At 38.2% G+C, this 18,535-nt stretch overlaps 1 long non-coding RNA gene across 1 annotated transcript in view; it reads left to right on the top strand.

Annotated features, from left to right (window-relative positions):
* LOC131028243 (uncharacterized) overlaps window positions 1–18,265 on the top strand; it is a 49,039-nt gene extending 30,774 nt beyond the window's left edge. The window contains exon 3 of the long non-coding RNA XR_009102581.2: window positions 17,883–18,265. This is a non-coding gene — a long non-coding RNA (uncharacterized LOC131028243). The remainder of the gene's footprint in view (window positions 1–17,882) is intronic.
* Window positions 18,266–18,535: the final 270 nt, after the last annotated feature.

The following is an 18,535-nucleotide window of genomic DNA, read 5'->3' on the forward strand; positions in this document are numbered from 1 at the left end:
CTCTAAATGGACTTCCAACATCATGGGAATCATTTATTCAAGGAATAAGTGTACGTTCAAAGCTCCCCAAGTTTGATCGGTTGAAGACGGATTGCATTCAAGAAGAATCCATATTGATCACCAGGGGGATTGACCAAAATATCACCAATGAAGATATTCATGTGTTGAACTCTCACTCTCACAAGAAAGGGAAGAAGAGGAACTTCAAGAGGAAGAAGGACAAGGGCACCAATAGATAAGGCTCTTCCAAGAAGAGGAGGGACATATCCCAAGTGTAGTGTTTCAGATGTGATAAGTATGGACATTATGCCATGAAGTGTTCGGATAGGCCGAAACAACAAGCCTCCATTGTTGAAATGGAAAAAGCTAGCATGGAGAATGAACCCGAGAAGTTTGTCTTCTATTCATCCTTATCAAGCCAAGTCTCAACCAGCCTCAACACCTGGGTGATTAATAGTGGAGCTTCGCGTCATATCACCAGATTTAGAGAACACCTAGACACTGTGGTGGAGAATTCTGATGAGGAAGTAACCATTGCAAACTATTCTAGCTACCCAGTCAAAGGGATTGGAACGTGTAACATAAATCTGAAATCAAGCATATCTCTACAACTCATAGGAGTATTATTTGTGCCAGGGATAAAGAGAAATCTAGTATCCATTTTTGCACTTGAAGACAAAGGGTATAGGATAACCTTTATGGAAGGCAAAGTTCTAGCATGGCCAAAGAACTCCACAATCAAGAAGGCTCATACTATTGGAGTCAGACACAAATGCCTTTACAAACAATGCACTACTCCAACTCAAGCTTTAATTCATGAGAGTTCAAATTCAAACGAGATTTGGCACAAAAGATTAGGGCATCTCCATTTTCGTACTCTACCCTCCATAGAGAAAATGGTGATTGGGTTGCCTAAGCTAAAGCAAAATCATGAAGGAACATGCAAAGGGTTGTGCCCTAGGAAAGAATACCAAAGGAACTTTCCACAATAGTAATAGCAAATCTAAAAATGTATTAGAACTAATTCATTCTGATTTATGTGGACCCATGTCTGTAACCTCTATAGGAGGATTCTTGTACTATGTAATATTTGTAGATGACTTCTATAGGAAAACTTGGATATATTTTCTTAAATGTAAAGAGTCTAAAGAAATCCTTATGAGGTTCAAGGAATTCAAAGCTCTTGTAGAAAGCATATCAGGGAAGAACATCAAAACATTAAGGACAGACAATGGGGGGGAATATACTTCAGACATTTTTAAGGAGTTTTGTGTAAATGCTGGGATTAGGAGGGAGTTTACTGTACCTTATAATCTCCAACAAAATGGGGTGGCAGAAAGAAAGAATAGGACTATAGTAGAAGTTGCTAGAGCTATGATGTATGATCAAAACATAGAAACTTCATTTTGGGCCGAAGCCTCTAGGACAACTGTCTATATCTAAAATAGATGTCCTCATTCACTTCTAGACAACAAATTACCTGAAGAAGCATTTACTAGCATGAAACCTGATATAAGTCATTTAAGAATCTTTGGTTGTCCTGTCTACTTACATATACCTAAAGAAAAGAGGTCTAAGTTAGAACCCTTAGGCAGGAAAGGAGTGTTTGTAGGCTATAGTGAAACATCTAAAGCTTATAGGGTATACATACCTGGTCAAAGATTAATTGAACTTAGCAAAGATGTCATTTTTGAGGAAGACATTGCTTTAGGAGATCCAAAAGCTCTCTTGAGATAGAAGGTCAAGATCCTCCTAACAATATGGAAGAGGATCATGCTCCTGAGATTCAGAGGGAGACTCCTGAAGAAATTGATAGTGAAGGTCAAATTGCTCCCTTAAATGAACCCAGTAATGAAAACCGAAAGAGACCTCTTTGGGTTAGGAAGATGATTCAAGAAGCCAAGAATTATACAACACCAAAGGGAACCTTCAGGGAAAGCAAGAGACCTCATAGATTCTCTAGTTATGTTACCTTGATGAGCAAGATCATAAATTCATAACCATCCCGTGTTAAAGAAGCTCTCAATCATCAAGTGTGGAAAGATGCTATGTCAGAAGAGTATCAGTCCATTATAAAAAATGATGTTTGGGACATCATACCAAGACCTAAAGAAAAATTTGTTGTATCATCAAAATCGCTCTTGAAGATCAAGCATGTTGCTGATGGTAGCATTGAAAAACACAAAGCCCGGTTTGTTGCTAGAGGTTTCTCTCAGAAAGAGGGAATTGATTATGAAGAGACTTTTGCCCCTGTTGCTTGATACACTTCAGGTAGAGCCGTAATTGCTATTGCAGCATCAAAGGGATGGAAGATTCATCAAATGGATGTGAAAACTACATTCCTAAATGGCACGATTGAAGAGGAAGTCTATCTAGAGCACCTTGAAGGATTTGTTATACATAAGGCTGAATCACATGTTTGCAGATTGAAGAAAGCTTTGTATGGACTCAAACATGCCCCTAGAGCTTGTTATGAAAGAATTGATCACTACCTCTTGGGGTTAGGGTTTTCCAAGAATGATGCAGATCCAAACCTCTACTTTAAGGTAATTGATGGTGATATGTTAATTCTTATTTTATATGTTGATGACCTGTTAATCACAGGAGAAGATCACCTAATTACCCAGTGTAAAAAGAACTTAGCTTCAGAATTTGATATGAAGGATTTGGGTATCCTACATTACTTCCTTGGATTAGAAGTTTGGCAACAGGCTGATGGCATCACTCTGAATCAGGGAAAGTATACTATTGACATTTTGAAGAGGTTTGGAATGATGGAGTGCAGACCCATGTCTACACCTATGGAAACAAATCTGCACAAATTGAAGGAAGCAACAATAGACTCAGAATTTGCAGATCCCACAGTCAGATAATTGGATCCTTGATGTATTTGGTCAACACTAGACCTGATATTTGTTATGCAGTGAATGCACTTAGCCAGTTTATGTGTGAACAAAAAGAGATACATCTTCTTGCAGCAAAACACACTCTGAGATACCTTTGAAGCTCAATTGGATATGGTCTTAGATACAAACATGTAGATTTACATGGATACACTGACTCAGATTGGGTTGGAAGTGTGGTTGACAGGAAGAGCACATCGGGATGTTGCTTCAGTTTAGGATCAGCAATGATCTCATGGGTCAGTAGAAAACAATCCTCAGTTGCATATAGCTCTACAAAAGCTGAGTACATTGTAGCCTCCATGGGAGCAAGAAAAGCAGTGTGGCTTAGGAAATTGCTTGTAGGATTGTTTGGTCAGCCCTTGAATCCTACTGTCATCCATTGTGACAACCAGAGTTGCATCAAGCTTTCAGTGAATCTAGTGTTTCATGATAGATCAAAACAAATTGAGATTCTTTATCACTATGTTAGAAACATGGTAGAAAGGAATGCGATCCAGTTGGAGTATATTAGTACAAGTGATCAAACAACATACATCCTCACTAAGCCACTCTCCAAGATAAAGGTTGAACACTTTCGGGATAAACTTGGTATGGTTGAAAATGTAAATTAAATTTGAGATTGAGTCTCTAATTATTTATTTGTACTAATATTTAAAGATGTTTAATGTGTAAACTCTTTTATTGTCATGTGTGTGACTCCATGACTTCATGGGCTCCTATGGACATTGTTGAAAGGTGACAATTTTTCAATAATGAACACTTGTATCTAATTGATATTGTGAGGTGACGACTTTACAATGATCAATTTTACTATCATGATGGATATCATGTGACTTGATATCCGTGGACATATCATGATAGTTAATATCTATTAGACATTATGGTAGATATCATGAAACTTGATGTCATTAAATAAACCATACTAACTCTGCAAGAGATCATCATGGTGGATATTATGAGTCTTAATATCCGTGGATATGCCATGATCTAATATCCATTATGGTAGGCATCATGAGACGTGATGCCAAGTGCACATACCATAAAGATGGATATTTATGAGATATTGTGAATATCATGTGACTTGATATTCTTGGTTATACCATATCATCTGATATCTCAATAAGGTATCTCTCTTCCTTCAAAATTAATGGATCTATTGTGTTATACCGTTGGATAGATTTTATCCTCCCTAGCTAAGAGAGAGTGTTGATGATGATAGCTTCGGTCAGATAAATATAATCAAGAATGATACTTACATCATTGGAATGATTTATATATGTATACCAATATACATAATAATAATAAGTGAGTTTATTACTATTATATATATTAATATACATACTTTAATAATCATGTTATGAATAAGCATAAATTCGATTGAATGATCAAATGGCTGATCATACATCGATCATCATCACTATTGTTCTTCCAGGTATAAATCTGTGTTTACCAGTCTACATTGAATATCGTGCATGATCTAAACCCAATCGATATTGTGTATAGACTACTTTCATTCATCTTGACTATAATCGCTAATGTGCATCGATTCACTATAATTGATAATGTGTATCGATTTGCCATAACCGATAATGTATATCGATTAATGATTCATCATTCTAACATACCGATTGTGAATCGGTTGTGTTAAATGAATTGTAAACTTTTGATTAGAATCGGTTTTGTAAATGAATTGGTTTTGTGTTAATGGATTATAAACTACCGATTATGAATCGATATGATGTAATAATTAATGAATGGAGATATTGGTGTGTTGGTGTCTGTTTTATCATCTACCAAACATTAGGATAGGATATCCGAAGGCATTCTATCCTCTCCTGAAAAAATCACTACTGATTCCAAGGTCTATATGTGCGAACAAGCGACTTTAGTGGGATAGCTTCTTGGGTAGCGTATGCTGAAAATTTCAAGGGGGACTTACGTTTAACAACTATCTTGAACGGCTGGACTTAGATGGATTTGGCAATTTTAGGCTCTTCTTTTTTTTGGATTTTCTGGGATTTAGACTTTCAAAAAAAAGGAAAAAGGATAGGGCTTAGGAAGGCTAATCTAATCCTATGAACTCTGGAGACGGTATCAATTGGGTGCTCTCGAGAAACCAAACTTCGCTTCACCACACTAGGGACAACTACACAAAGCCGATGCAATCTTCAATGAGTTGTGCTTATGATTGAGATGTTGGGATACACAGAGGATGGGCTCAGACTAACTTTGCACGATGAAATGGAAATCATCCATACACCAAAAGTATGAGCGGAGATACACCATCAATTGACACTTATCAAATCCTTCATTCAAATTAACAACAATGAAAGCAAATCTAAATTAATTTTAACTAAGTGTTGAAGAATTTGAAACCATGCAAATCATTCAAACAATAGGGATTACAACGCAACGCACATGCAATATATTATCTAGAAATGACCTTACGCAACAATACATCAAAAACCTCACACTCTCCAAATGAGAGGAGGCAACCTTATATAGTTTTTAGAAAATAAATGAATGGCTAAGATCAAAACAGTGATCAAGGGCCGAGATTGAAAGTCATAAACCCTAATTAGGGTTTCCCAAAATACTATTAGCTCAAATGAATAAGAGGGTGACACGTGGCACAACTGCTAATCTCATTGAGGTGAGTGTCCACTTTCCTCTTTCAGAGATTCGACGTATCTGGACACAATGAGCTTGACCTCCTCCATGGTGACACTTGGCGAACTGCCAATCTGGAAGTCGATGATGTCCACATCATCGATATAGGTGGTGAGGATGCTCTCCCACTCAATGGCTTGGGCAAGGAAACTTTCATCGATGAAGAGAAAATTTGCAATTTTCGAGAGATTGCCTTTGTCAATCATCCCTGAATCCTTGAAGAAGCTAGACTAGATCCCGACTCTTAGGTTTTCTGCCTGCAAATGTTTCTCCCTTATGCTTTCCTTCTTCCAAATCTCTGACGCCACATGGAATACCTTGCCAAGGATCTCTCTAGCACTTTCCTCTGTGTCTAAGCACTTGGTCTCGGATTTCTTCAGAACTTCAATCCGAGTGACCAATGCATAGTACCATGTGCTGAAGTCGTACCTGTCTCCGGCTTGTATGATACCTGCATCCACTAGGCTTCTCTTTGACAATCCTCGGATAACCTTCAGATGTGGGAGTATTTCATTCTGAATTTCATCTACATCCTCCCAATTTGTGGCTAGATCTTGGATATGATTGATCAGTGAAGAGGCTGAGTCATGTGCCGATACTAAATTCTCTACCAGTATGTCAGCACGTGCCGAAGTGTTTGAAATCCACTCCTTTGCTTGAGTGTACGAGCCCTTCATATCATCATAATCCTTCATCGATCCCCGCTGAAGAGGCTGTGGCGGAATAACCGGGATCTCACGATTGAGTGGTCTGGTAAGATGGAGAATGTACTTTATCCACTGCTGGTTCTCTTCTTCGACCTTCTTCCTCTTTTCCTTCTCCTAGGCCAGACTGGTCTTCAGAGCGTTGCAAGAGTCGTCAAAATACTGGACCTCTTGTTCTTGGGTGGGTTTGCCCAACTCTATGGTAGTGATCTTGTAATCATCTGCAGTGACATTGTCCCTAGTCTTTCCTTCTTTGGGCACTGCTATCTGGACTGTCCTGAACCTTGCACTGTCTCTCTGAATTAGGGAAAAATTTCTGGCAGGCTTTGGTGGTTTAGTTATAGTGGGCTCATTCACCGTCTCTAGAAATGCTGCAGTGACCTCTTCGGAACAGGCCTCCTTGGGGACCTTGGCCTTTATTCTTTCCCTTAGCCAATTCAGAATGATTGATTGCTCTACAGTATTCTGGTCAAACTCATCATCTGCCTCTCCTGGGTTCGCTGGTATGCCATCCAAGAAGATTGTAGGTGCTTCAGCCTGCTCTTTGTCTGGACCTTGGACGACCTCTTCCACTACTTCCCTAACCGAGTGAGAAGGCACTCTCACTTCATCATCAATCATGCAGATGTTCATCTCTTGCTCCCCAATTGCATTCTGATCGGGCACAATAGAAGCGACACTTAGGATGGAGTGGCCTTCGCTGGACTCCCTTCTTTCACCCACAACCCTTTTCCCTGCGACCTTTGTGGAGCTTCCAACCAACTCCTTCCTCTTTCGAGACCCAATACTTTCTGGATTTCGGGCATCACCGGCAGAGGTACAAGGATTGTGGATAGAGCATCATCTACTCCCATCAATTCGTAGGTCAAGGTCACACCTTTGGCTTTTAACTGCCTTGTCTTTTCAGACGTCCAGCACCTCGAATACTCAACCACCGACCACATGAGGTTTGCTAGATCTGACTTCTCCCCCTTTGTCCAATCTATCAAAACTAAGGGTTCATTTTTCATCTTTTCAAGGCCTGACTGTTGAAGCTCTAGGCTTTCCTCCACTTGATCGGCAACTCTGAATACCTCTGTTGCTCTCACCATGCTCAAGGGAATTCTTGATCAGAATCTCTTCCTGATCTCGAAGCTATCGGCTACATTAGCCCAGTAATCTTATAGGTCTGGTCTATGCTCAAACGCTGTTCCTTCGACCTTCTTTATCCTGTGGAATGGATCGAAATTCCTTTTTGCCTTGTATTGATAGAAGGGATACCAGGCTAGCTCCTTCTTAGCGGTTGCAACAACTTGTGATGATGGACATATTTCCAGTCCATTGCTAATTGTAAGTGAGGATGTTCCTGCCTTCTTTTGCTTATCCCTTTGAATCACTATATACTCCTCCAGTTGTCCTACAACCTCGAGCAACACCACTCGGTTGGTAGGGTAAGCTGGAAGCTTGTATGGAGGTCCGAAGAATCCCTGAATTCGAAGGTAAGTGAACTTTGGATATTGGATGTACCAATATCCAAACCGACTGATGAAGTCCATAGACTCTTGAGAGAGTCTTTGGTGCAGCCCGCCTTGCAATGTTCGAGTGATGTGCAGAAGGAAAGTATCATTCACTCTTTTGAAATTGAATTTATCTTCCATGTGGAGCTGGGGATAGCAATCATACACTGGAAACTGGTTCTCCTTGTTCCCTTCTTCTCCTCTACAAGTGAGACCTTTGTATCTGTAGGTCCTGGCCAAGGAATAGAACAAGTAAGAACTCATGAAGAAAGTCCTATTCGTCTCTAGGTTCCTCAATTGGCTGTCTAGGTTGTCGTTGATCATCCTGGCCTAGTCTATCATTTTTACTCCATTGATTATTTCATTAATGAAACAATACATCCAGGGTTTGAATGGAGCTCCCTGAGGACTTTCTAGGATTCTATTGAGCAGGACGATCATGTCTCCAATGTCTTCTTGGAAGTATGCTCGCACTAGGCTCTTCCTCTAAATTTTGGAGGTGCCCTTCCTTGGCTTGTCTAGCCAGCAATGGTTAACTATGGCATCATATTCCTCTAGGTGGTCCTGATACAGCCCATCTGCTTCGTCCTTTGTCGTATACACTGTGTTGTGATACTCTGGGATCCTGAAGGCCTCTCTGATGGCTTCATCACTGATGTTTGCCAGTATCCATCCATCAGGTGCAACAATGTCCTTACTGACGAGAATGTAATGTTTGGCACATTCGACTACTAGTTCATTGCATTGCATGGTGGGGAAGAAGCCAGCAGCATGCACGATGCCACTCTTCATCATCTTTTGCGCAATGGTGGTAGGCACAAGGTTGTCCAGACCAAACATTCGCTCTTTGAATTCCCTCAGATTGATGTGTCCGAGGTTGGTGTCGTTGACGTTCTTCCATTTTGCAGTCATCCTCGACTCCGGCGGAGCATCTTTATCCACGTGGAATTTTATAGTGTCTAGGACCTGTAGACAAACAATGAAATTTTTAGAAAATAATTTGCAAAATTTCGGAAAAAAAAAAATAACAGGGCTGCGAAATGGCTAAGTGTCAGAAAATTTCATCTTATACTTAGTCATGAAAACTTGAGATTTCATTTGAAAAACCTTTCAATCTCAAGGATGATCGTGATCGTCAACCAACACTGAGCGTCAAAAAACTTTTTATACTTAACCAAAAAAAAATGATTTTCTTTCGCAAAATTTCGAAAAAATCCTTTCTCAAATTCTGGAAAATATTCAGAAAAAACCCATAAATCTGCATCATGAATTTAGTTTCACCTTCGAATGGGTAGAAGTAGGGCTAGAATTCCCTCAAGAAAACTCAGAAAATTCAGAAAAGGTCAAATAATTCTTCCTCGCACTAGTTATCATTCTCCAAATATCTGTGAAACTTTTTGTCAAAAAAAAAGTTATCCAACTTCCAGCAATGTCAAAAACTTTTTCCAGATGATCTTCGAACTCAAATAATTTACTAAGCTCTCCTTAGTAACTTCGAACTTGCTGGTGTAGAAATGAAGTTTGTAATGAAGTATTTGTAAATAAAATTAACTCTTCAATTGGAAACCCTTAAAATCTTCCAACTCATACTTCTAATTCCATCTTCACTCTTTAGGAAAGTGTTGTCATGTTTCCAAGTTTGAAGAAAATATCTTCCAAAGTTTCCAATTTGGTTTATAAGTTGAAATATTTATTAATCTTCCAATATTCTCTTTCAACAACTTTCTATTTTGGATTTAGGTTCGAAATCCTTACCAATCTTCCAATATTCTTCTTTTAAAAACTTTCCATTTTGGTATTTGAGTTCGAAATCTTTGAGGAGTTTTGTGACATCACTTGCATTTTGTTTGACTTTCATGTGTAGGCGGAATTTTGGCGGAATTTTGGAAGCTCACCTTCATCTTCTTCAATTTTGGCGAACTTTCCTTATCTTGGGCGGACTTTGATAACTCCTCTACCTTGTACTTGGGTATGGCTGAGTTTGAGAAGGCCTCCACATGGCCTAGGCGGACTTTAGAGGGCTTCTCCTTCAACATGGAGGGCGGACTTTTGTGCTACTTCTACCATAGGTGGAGTTTTGAACTAGCCCCATGGCGGAGTTTGGTGGCATCTCCTCATGGCTTCTTAGAGTGGACTTTGGAGCTTGCTCTTCATAGCCTTCCCAACATGTATGGCGGACTTTCTTGATATCTCTATGCAGAGTTTCATGTGACCTCCTTTATGGCATCACACACATGGCGGAGTTTGAATGCATGTCTAGGATGGCGGACTTTTGATCGCACCCCTATGCACCCCCCACACACATGGCGGACTTCTTGCACCCCTCTCACAAGGCGGACTTTGATTGCACCCCTTGGGCGGACTTTGGTGACTTCTCCACCAAGGCGGAGTTTTGGACTATCTCCCCATGGCGGACTTTGGAGGGCTCTCTTGGTGACCTTCTACCCTAGGGCAGAGTTTAGAGGGTTCTCTTGATGACCTCACACACATGGCGGAGTTTTAGGTGCCACTTCATAGCCTTTCCGACATATGGTGGACTTTGGAAGGTGTTCCCACATGTCCTAGGCGGACTTTTCAAGGCTCCCTCATGGTGGACTTTGCTGACTTGATTACGAAGGCAAAGTTTAGACTAGCCCCTTGGCGGACTTTTGGTGACCTCCACCAAGGCGGAGTTTGGATGCTATCTCACATGGCCTAGGGTGGAGTTTAGAGGGTCCTCCTTCATGGTATGACAAAGTTTGGAGGTGTTCCCACATGACCTCCCACACACACATGGCGGAGTTTAGGTGCCTCTCTTCATGGCTTCCCACACACACATTGGCGGAGTTTAGGTGCCTCTCTTCATGGCTTCCCACACACATGGCATCATTTATACAAGGCTCAAGGCGGACTTTGGAGGGTCTTCAACACATGGCGGACTTTTGGAGGGTCTTCTCTTTATGGCCTCCCGCATCATGGCGGAGTTTGAACTTGCAACAATACTTTAAAACCATTGTTAGCCAGACTTAGAAGAATTCTTAGAAAAATTTCAAAATTTCACAGCTTAATCAAATTTAACCGGATTAACTTGAAATTTGAAATCCATGCCTAGGTGGATCATTTGAGGCATCACACCCCCTAAAATGTAGGGATTTGTCTTTTTAGGTCAGAACTTGGAATTTTTGGATATCGGTCGAGGCAGGTCAGTGGCAGTAGTGCAAACCCTAGATTCCCATTCTGAAAAAGCAAAAAGCAGACTTCTAAAAATAGAAAGAAAACTTTCTAAAAATAGCCATACCGGGGATTGGGCTAGAAATGCCAAAAACAAAACTTCCTAAAAAATAGGAAAAAAAGCAAAAAAGCAAACTTTCTAAAAATAGAAAGTTGTTCAAATTCGTCCAAATCGATTGCGATCTTCGTCCTTTGGCCTCTCTAAGCGCTTTGAAGGTGTCCTGACTCTAGAATCACTTGGTTTGCAAAAACTAACTTCCAATCTTAGGACTTGAAATGTTCAAAACTGAGCAAGGCTTGGTAAAACTGAAGCGAAAGGTCATAGGATGCTAACAAAAACCCTAGAAAGCATGAAAAAGAGAGGGTCCCCATTTGCAATGGGGCGATGTGTGGAAAAAGGTCACAACATGGTGGAGAGAGATGTCTCCACACATGTGGAGACATGTCTATCTATCGATATGTTTTTGAAGTTATAGGATCAAGTTGCAAACATTGATATTTTAATGATCCTAAGTTTTTGTCTAAGTGTAGACCTATTGAGCGTTAACGTGTTTTTGAACACGTGCATCGGTGATTTTAAAGTGCCAAGATATTCACAGACCTTTTGGATTTGTTTTCTCTCTCCTAAGGTATTATTTAAGTTGATTTCACACTTTATTCCAATAATTTCCTAGCGTTTCGCTCATATTTTTGGAAAATTAGCCTAAGTCTAGTTTAAATTTAATGTTTCTAAGTGATTTTGAGTGGTTAAAATGATAAAATCCTAAGGGAAATCCTTATTCCAAGGGTTAAAGGGTCAAATTCCTTGCTAGAGGTGCTTTTCCCCTCACATTCCAGACTACCCAACCCATTCCCCCACTCAAAATCCATACTACACATGGGTTTCCCCTGAAATCCATATTGGCTACTATTTTCCCCCACTGTTTATCCATACCTAAGTCGATTTTTGCCCAGAGGCTTATTTACAATTTACAAGTTATAATTTTCCCCCACTGTTTATCCATAAGTGAAGTGAGTTTGGAGTGTGGATTTTTCAATCCAGATTGCTGTCGAATTTCCCGTGGGAGTAATTTTTTGCAAGTAGAGTGGATTTTTGTCCAAGCTCATATTGATTTTCCCTTAGGAGGTTTTTGTGTGCAATTTTGATGAATTTATGCATGGATTTTATCCAAGCTAGGGTCGAATTTCCCTAATGGGGCAAATTTTGACATTTTAATGACTTTTGAAGGGATTTTTCAATCCCAACCCAAGTCGATTTTCCCCTCGAGCCTTATTTTGGACTTAAATTGCAATATTTTAATAAGCCCCATTTAATTGCTTTAAAATAATTATTAATGATTATTTAAAATTTAAAAGCAAAATTTAATAACTTGCAATAATTATTTAATATTTGAACCTTCTAGAAGCAAGTTAGGTTTTCACGAAGCAAGTATTTAAGCAAGTGTTTTATCCCACATTGCTTGTGTGGTGAAAGTCAGAAGTGGAAGCAAGTATAAGATTATTTTATTATTAAATCTGCCAGGTGTCTCCATGAAAGCGATTTTTTTCCAAGTTGGGTGAATTTTAGCAAGGTGTTTTTGGTGAAGTGTGGGATTGAGGATTTATTTTCCTCCATTTTTTCCAGCTTGCTGATCTATTCCTCTTGGCTGCCATTAAAGACCAGTTCCAGAATTTCGATTTTCCAAGTTTGGTGATTTTATCTAAATTTGGCAATTTTTTGGTGAGAGTTGACGATTTTATGTTTGGAGGTGTAGGCGATATTTTCCTCCATTATTTGCTTGCTGTCCAGATCTTCATTGCTGCAGATCAAGGCTGCTAACATTTTTCAGAATTTCACATTGGCACCATAGCTTGAAAAATTCGATTTTTGCTAAGGCAATTTTGTGTTTGGGGTATCCAACCTCAACTTGGGCGATTTTCCAGATTGCTGCCATCCTTGCCACTGCAGATCCAAGCTGCCATTGACAACATTTTCAGAATTCCATTTTGGCGCCATAGTTGGGAAAATTTCGATTTTTCTTTGGGAGTGATTTAATGCCACATTTTGGTGATTTTCATTCATGCTTGGTGGCTGCCATCATTTCCAGCTTGCTGATTCGCTTCAGATCTGAGGTTTGCTTCAGATTTTGACCTCCATTGATGGCTGCCATTAATTTTCAGACTTAAGTTTTTATTGCCCAGCCAATTCCAACTTAGGCATTTTGCATTTGGAGGTGTTCAATGGAGTTTTCAGTGCATTTTTTAGACCATTTCATCGTTGTTGCAGGTCTGAAAACTCCATAGTTAGGCGGTTGTCTTCAAAAATTTTCCATTTCCAACCACCTAACCATTTTGGCGATTTTGCTTGGAGATGATTCCTTAGCCATTTTTTTATCATTTTTAGAGATTTTTAACTAGTTTGCAAGGTGCTGGTAAGTCTGAAGTATTCAATTTTTCAGACTTGTCCTCATAAATTAAATTTTTATGAGCCATACTTACATTCCTGAATGTGATTATTTTCATCATTAGAATTGATTTTTATCAAGTTTATGCACATTTTGAAGATTGCAACATGTTTTAAAAGTCTAATTTTTAGGTTGTCTTCAGAATTGTTGACCTCCATTGTTGACTGCGGAAGGTGTCTTCAGACATTCATTGTGTGAAAACACAACCTTTCACACCTTTCCTTTGTCATCATTTATCCGGTATACTCCTTTGCATTTTAGCTTGCATATTTTCTAAGCAGAAGGAGGTATTCATGAATTTTATGGAAGGCTTCCATGCCTTAGTGTTGTCACACTTTGAACTTAATTGCTAAAATTTACCAAGTGTATGGATTATTTTCTTGACTCCATGCTCTAAATAAGCTAAAATCTTTAGAAAGTCAGGAATTTTATTAAAAGAACATCAAGTTTCATCATCATCAAGGACACTTCAAATGCGTGAGAGAGGACTCAAAGTGCTTCCAAGTTGAAGGACTTCAAGTGTTCAAGGAGTTGCAAGCAATGGAGCTAACCATCCTCAAAGACCTCATTCTAGCACATGGAGAAACCATAGGATGTTAAGAAGAAAGATCTTATAAACACTTCAAGGCGAGGTGAGCTACTAGAGGAGGAGTGACTTGACTGTGAAGAGGCTTCATCAAACACAAGAGGGTCAAGGAGAGGTACATCAACCATCAAGTACATCAAGGACAGAGGAGGATCAACCAAGGTTAGTGCAAGGGTACGTTGAAAGAAGCAGATAGTTTCAGAAGAGTTAATAAAAGTTAGCTTCTCATCATTATCACATTGAATATCAAGAAATACTAAGTTCCTTGACCAAGCACAAACACAAGACAAGGTGGCATCCTAGTCACTATTCCTCCAGTCCGATAGGTCCACATCAACATGTCCAGATTCAATGTACCTGACTCACTAGTGATGGCACAAACTTCAAGGCACCTAGCCCGGTTTCCTATTGGTCCACACATGAAATTAGGGTTTACAATTGCTTTTTACCTTTAGAGACCTCAAATTCTGAGAACATGGGTAGCAATAATATGGCTTCAAGATCAAAACCCTAATTTCGGAAAAAAAGAACAGAAAAAACAAAGCTTGCTTTTTGCACTTGGAGGCAAAATTTTCAAATCTGAAGGCATGGGTACTGATAATAAGTGAACTTTGGAAATAGGATAAACCATGATCCGTACTAGCTGATTAGACTTTTTGATTCAGGAGAAAGTCTCTTTTGAGTACCTCCTTGCAATGTTTTTGTCATATACATGAGGAACGCATCATTCACCCTTTCGAAATGACTTTTCTGCTTGAGTTGCAGTTGAGGATAACAATCATATGACTGAAACTCATTCTCACCACCTCCAAATGTGCCTGCAAATCAGTCCTGAGTATCTATAAGTTGCAGCCATTAGATAGGCTATGTAAGAACTCATGTAAAATGTCTTCTTTCTCTCCAAGTCATCAACTGTTCATGAAGGTTGTTGCTCATTATGCGGGACCTGTTAAATAACTTGGTTCTTGAGGTGATTTCATCTATGAAATAATACTTCCATGTTTGGAATGGTGCACCTTCAGGGCTGCACATTATTCTGTTCAGTAGCAGGATGATATAACCATATTCTTCCTTGAAGTAAGGACGCAATAGATGCTTTGGCACTTTCCCTTGAGGTCTTTTCTTCTCTAACCAAGACTTGTTAACATTTGCAGCACAGAGTTCAGACTGACTGTCATAGACCCTCTTGGTTTGATCCTTTGTCTTGTATGTGGTCTTACTATGGCTTGGTATGCTAAATGTCTCTTGAATGGATAATTCTGAAAGATTAGCCAAGAATCTTCCATCTGGTGCAATTATCTCTCTTGATTGTGCGTTATAGTGCAAAGTACATTCAACTATGAACTCAACACACTCTTTGGCTAGTGGAAATCCAACTGCCTGGACAATTCCATTTTGCATCATCTTGCGAGCAATAGGTGTAGGAATGTGTCCACCCTGTGCATACATTCTTTTCTTAAATTCCTCCAAATTAACATGTCCGAGGTCTGTGTCAGTGATGTTCTTCCATTTGGATTTGATCTTGTACTTCAACTGCACTCCCTTGCTGGCGAACTTCATTTGTGCTTCCTTGGTCATCCACCTGAAAACACATGAAAGCTAAGCTATTTTCAGATTTTAATTTTGATTTTTAATGTTCTTTTCTGAAAATTTCACTTTGAGCCTGTTAAAAGGTTAAGTTTCTGCGAAAAAGTAGACTGAAAATGAAAGGTTTGACCAAGAAATTGATAAAATTGAGAGAAATAAAGGTAAGAAAATTTAGTCGGATTGAATCTTTGAATGACTTAAATTTACCTTCAACTTTGAAATTCTGTCTTAAAATCTAAAAAAAAAGCACCTAATTTCTTGATTTCAACACTTGGAAGAATTTGCTTCTGAAAAATTTCTCTTCAAAAATTCAAAATTCACAAATTTTGAGAGAAAACTTCTCTTTAATGTTTTTCAAAAAGCCAAGTTTTAGTTTTCTACACCATCTAGCCACAATGAATTTCGACTGCTAAACATAGAAATCCATTAAACTCAGTCGATGATCCAAAATATTAAACAAAATCTATCCCCACTATCAATGTTAAACTGTAATAGCACAAAATGGATTACTAAAAGCACCTCTTTTATTTTGAAGTCTATCTGCAGAATGTATGCCAGCTTCACTTCTGTACAACTCTTCGTTATAATACATTATAGGCTGCAGCCAAATAGCTATGTATTTGTGTCATAGATAAAACACCGGTCTACAAAGTACAAATGTCTCTGTAAAATCCACAAGTCTCAGGGCCTCCAAGATTGAAAGCAACCGAGCCAAGTGGCTTTTGACTGCTGCTCAGTTAAGCAGTTGAGATAGCTGAAGATAAATAATGTGCTTTTTACAATGATAAATTTAATGCAGTTGCAATTCTGTAGGTCTCTTTCTGGTCGGTGATCAGAATGTGCCTATTTTCTTCCTACTTAATAAATGTTACATTAACTATAAAAATGTTTATTTTTGCAAATTTCAAATGAAAATCATGCTACATGATAACACTATAGCCATCTCTTGACAATATTTGAAGGGATTTGAATTTTCAATAGAAGTGAACAATCTTTCTGCTTCTTTTTTGCTAGTATTGTCTACATATTCTTTCTTGTAATGCCCTAATTCTGGCTCATTGAAGAACATGTTGCACTTCTCATACCTAAAACAGTTTAGAAGATAAGCAATTTGTCATTCCTGTCACCTGCATGAAAGAACGCATGGTTCTGACCAAACTAATGAGAACCAACTTTTCAACCAGCTCCTTATTATTTACTTCTGCCTTGGGAATTTTCACATGTCTGGGGTATCTATGCTTATTAACAATTAACATCTATTAACAAAACCCCTGCAATATTTATCAGATGATCTACACTCTTCAATAACTTGAATTCATTTAGAACACAAAAAATCATTATAGTCAATTCAAACCATCTATTTTTCTTTCTAAAACCGACTTCAAATTTCCAATTGAATACAAATTTTTTTTTATTATATGAGTGACTTGAAAAACACAATCGTACCTTAAGGATTTTGTAGCATCATCCATGATACTATGAAGCTTCCGTTGTTGAAATATTATGTTGCAGTTTGACTTTAAGGACTTTATTTTCTTGAAGTCATAATTGGTCACAACAACAGAACCAAATCCTGAAAACATATCTTCAAAGAATTTACAGACAGCACAAGTATTTTACCAAAAGATTAGAATAAACAACCTCGAAACCAGCATAACAACATTTTCAAGATTTATTAGCAGTTAAAACTTCAATGCAGATTATAGCAACCATATGTCTTCTATTTTTCAAAAAAGTTTATACTTGCGACATAAAATTTCCAGTCCATGAAATTAGCATGAGCTGTTTCTGGATTGGACTGTATGAGATATTTCCATTGATGTTTCTGATCAAACTCCATGTTTCATCACCATGAAATAGAAACCAAGAAAAAGCTTATTATACATCATATGCAACATTTTTATGGAATCTATGTGTTGGTTTACAATCTCAAGGAGAAAACCTATTATATATATTTGCCAAAAAATTGTGACTTTCTTTGGCTCTTCATTTTCTTGCAGGTTGTGTAAGACATACAACAGAGTCTTTCATGTAAAATTTACAAGTTCATTCTGGATTTTAGATTCTATAAAGATACACTGTTGATTAGAATATGGGATTTCCAGATTTCTTTCTATTCACATGTTTTGCTGTGTACTGGTGTTCAACTATATCTTTTTGACATATTCTTGTGTTTAGTTTTGTGTCAATGTTCAAAAATACATATTTCTGTGTTTAGTTGTGTGGTAGTGGTCAAATTTTTTTCTTTTGAAATTCTTTCTGACATCTTATCTTGACAGGTTGTTAAATCAAAGGTAGATAGCTCAATCACCTATATCTGTCACTCTTGCAGAGTATAGCAGGCCAGCTGAGTTTTGCCAATGCACCAGGTAGCACAAGTAGCTCAAAAAATTTCCTGCATAAGGGTCACAAGAAAACGTGCATAGAGGCTTGATAACTACTTGAAAAAAATCGGTTATAAGTTCATCAAGTACTTAGGAAACTTATTTATCATCATGAACTGGTCCACTACATCCTATATTGTGAAAAGCAGCATAAAGTGGATCTGCAACCACCGAAATTTATATGGAGAATGTTAGAAACAGTGGATAACGGAGCTATGAAATTTGTTATTTAATCTCATGTCTCAATGTTTTACTGTGCAATTTTGCTAATAAATGGATTTAAACCACAGAATAATCCAAAGTATTAAATTAAAAAATGTTGCAAATCAGTCTATGAAAGGATTTAATAAAGAAATAGCACTACAATTTGCTGAAAGCCAAAAAATTTGCAAAACCCTAACTGAATATAAATACTATAAAACCCACATCATTTTTAACCTCTCAAATTATTGCAAATGTCGATCAGAGATCCATTCCAACAGTTACTTCATTTCAGCAAGGATCAAAAGAACTTTAGTGAAAATCACTATGTTATAGTTTTTTGCCTT

This window comes from Cryptomeria japonica, chromosome 7 (genome assembly GCF_030272615.1).
Source record: "Cryptomeria japonica chromosome 7, Sugi_1.0, whole genome shotgun sequence".
In the NCBI taxonomy this organism is placed as follows: Eukaryota; Viridiplantae; Streptophyta; class Pinopsida; order Cupressales; family Cupressaceae; genus Cryptomeria; species Cryptomeria japonica.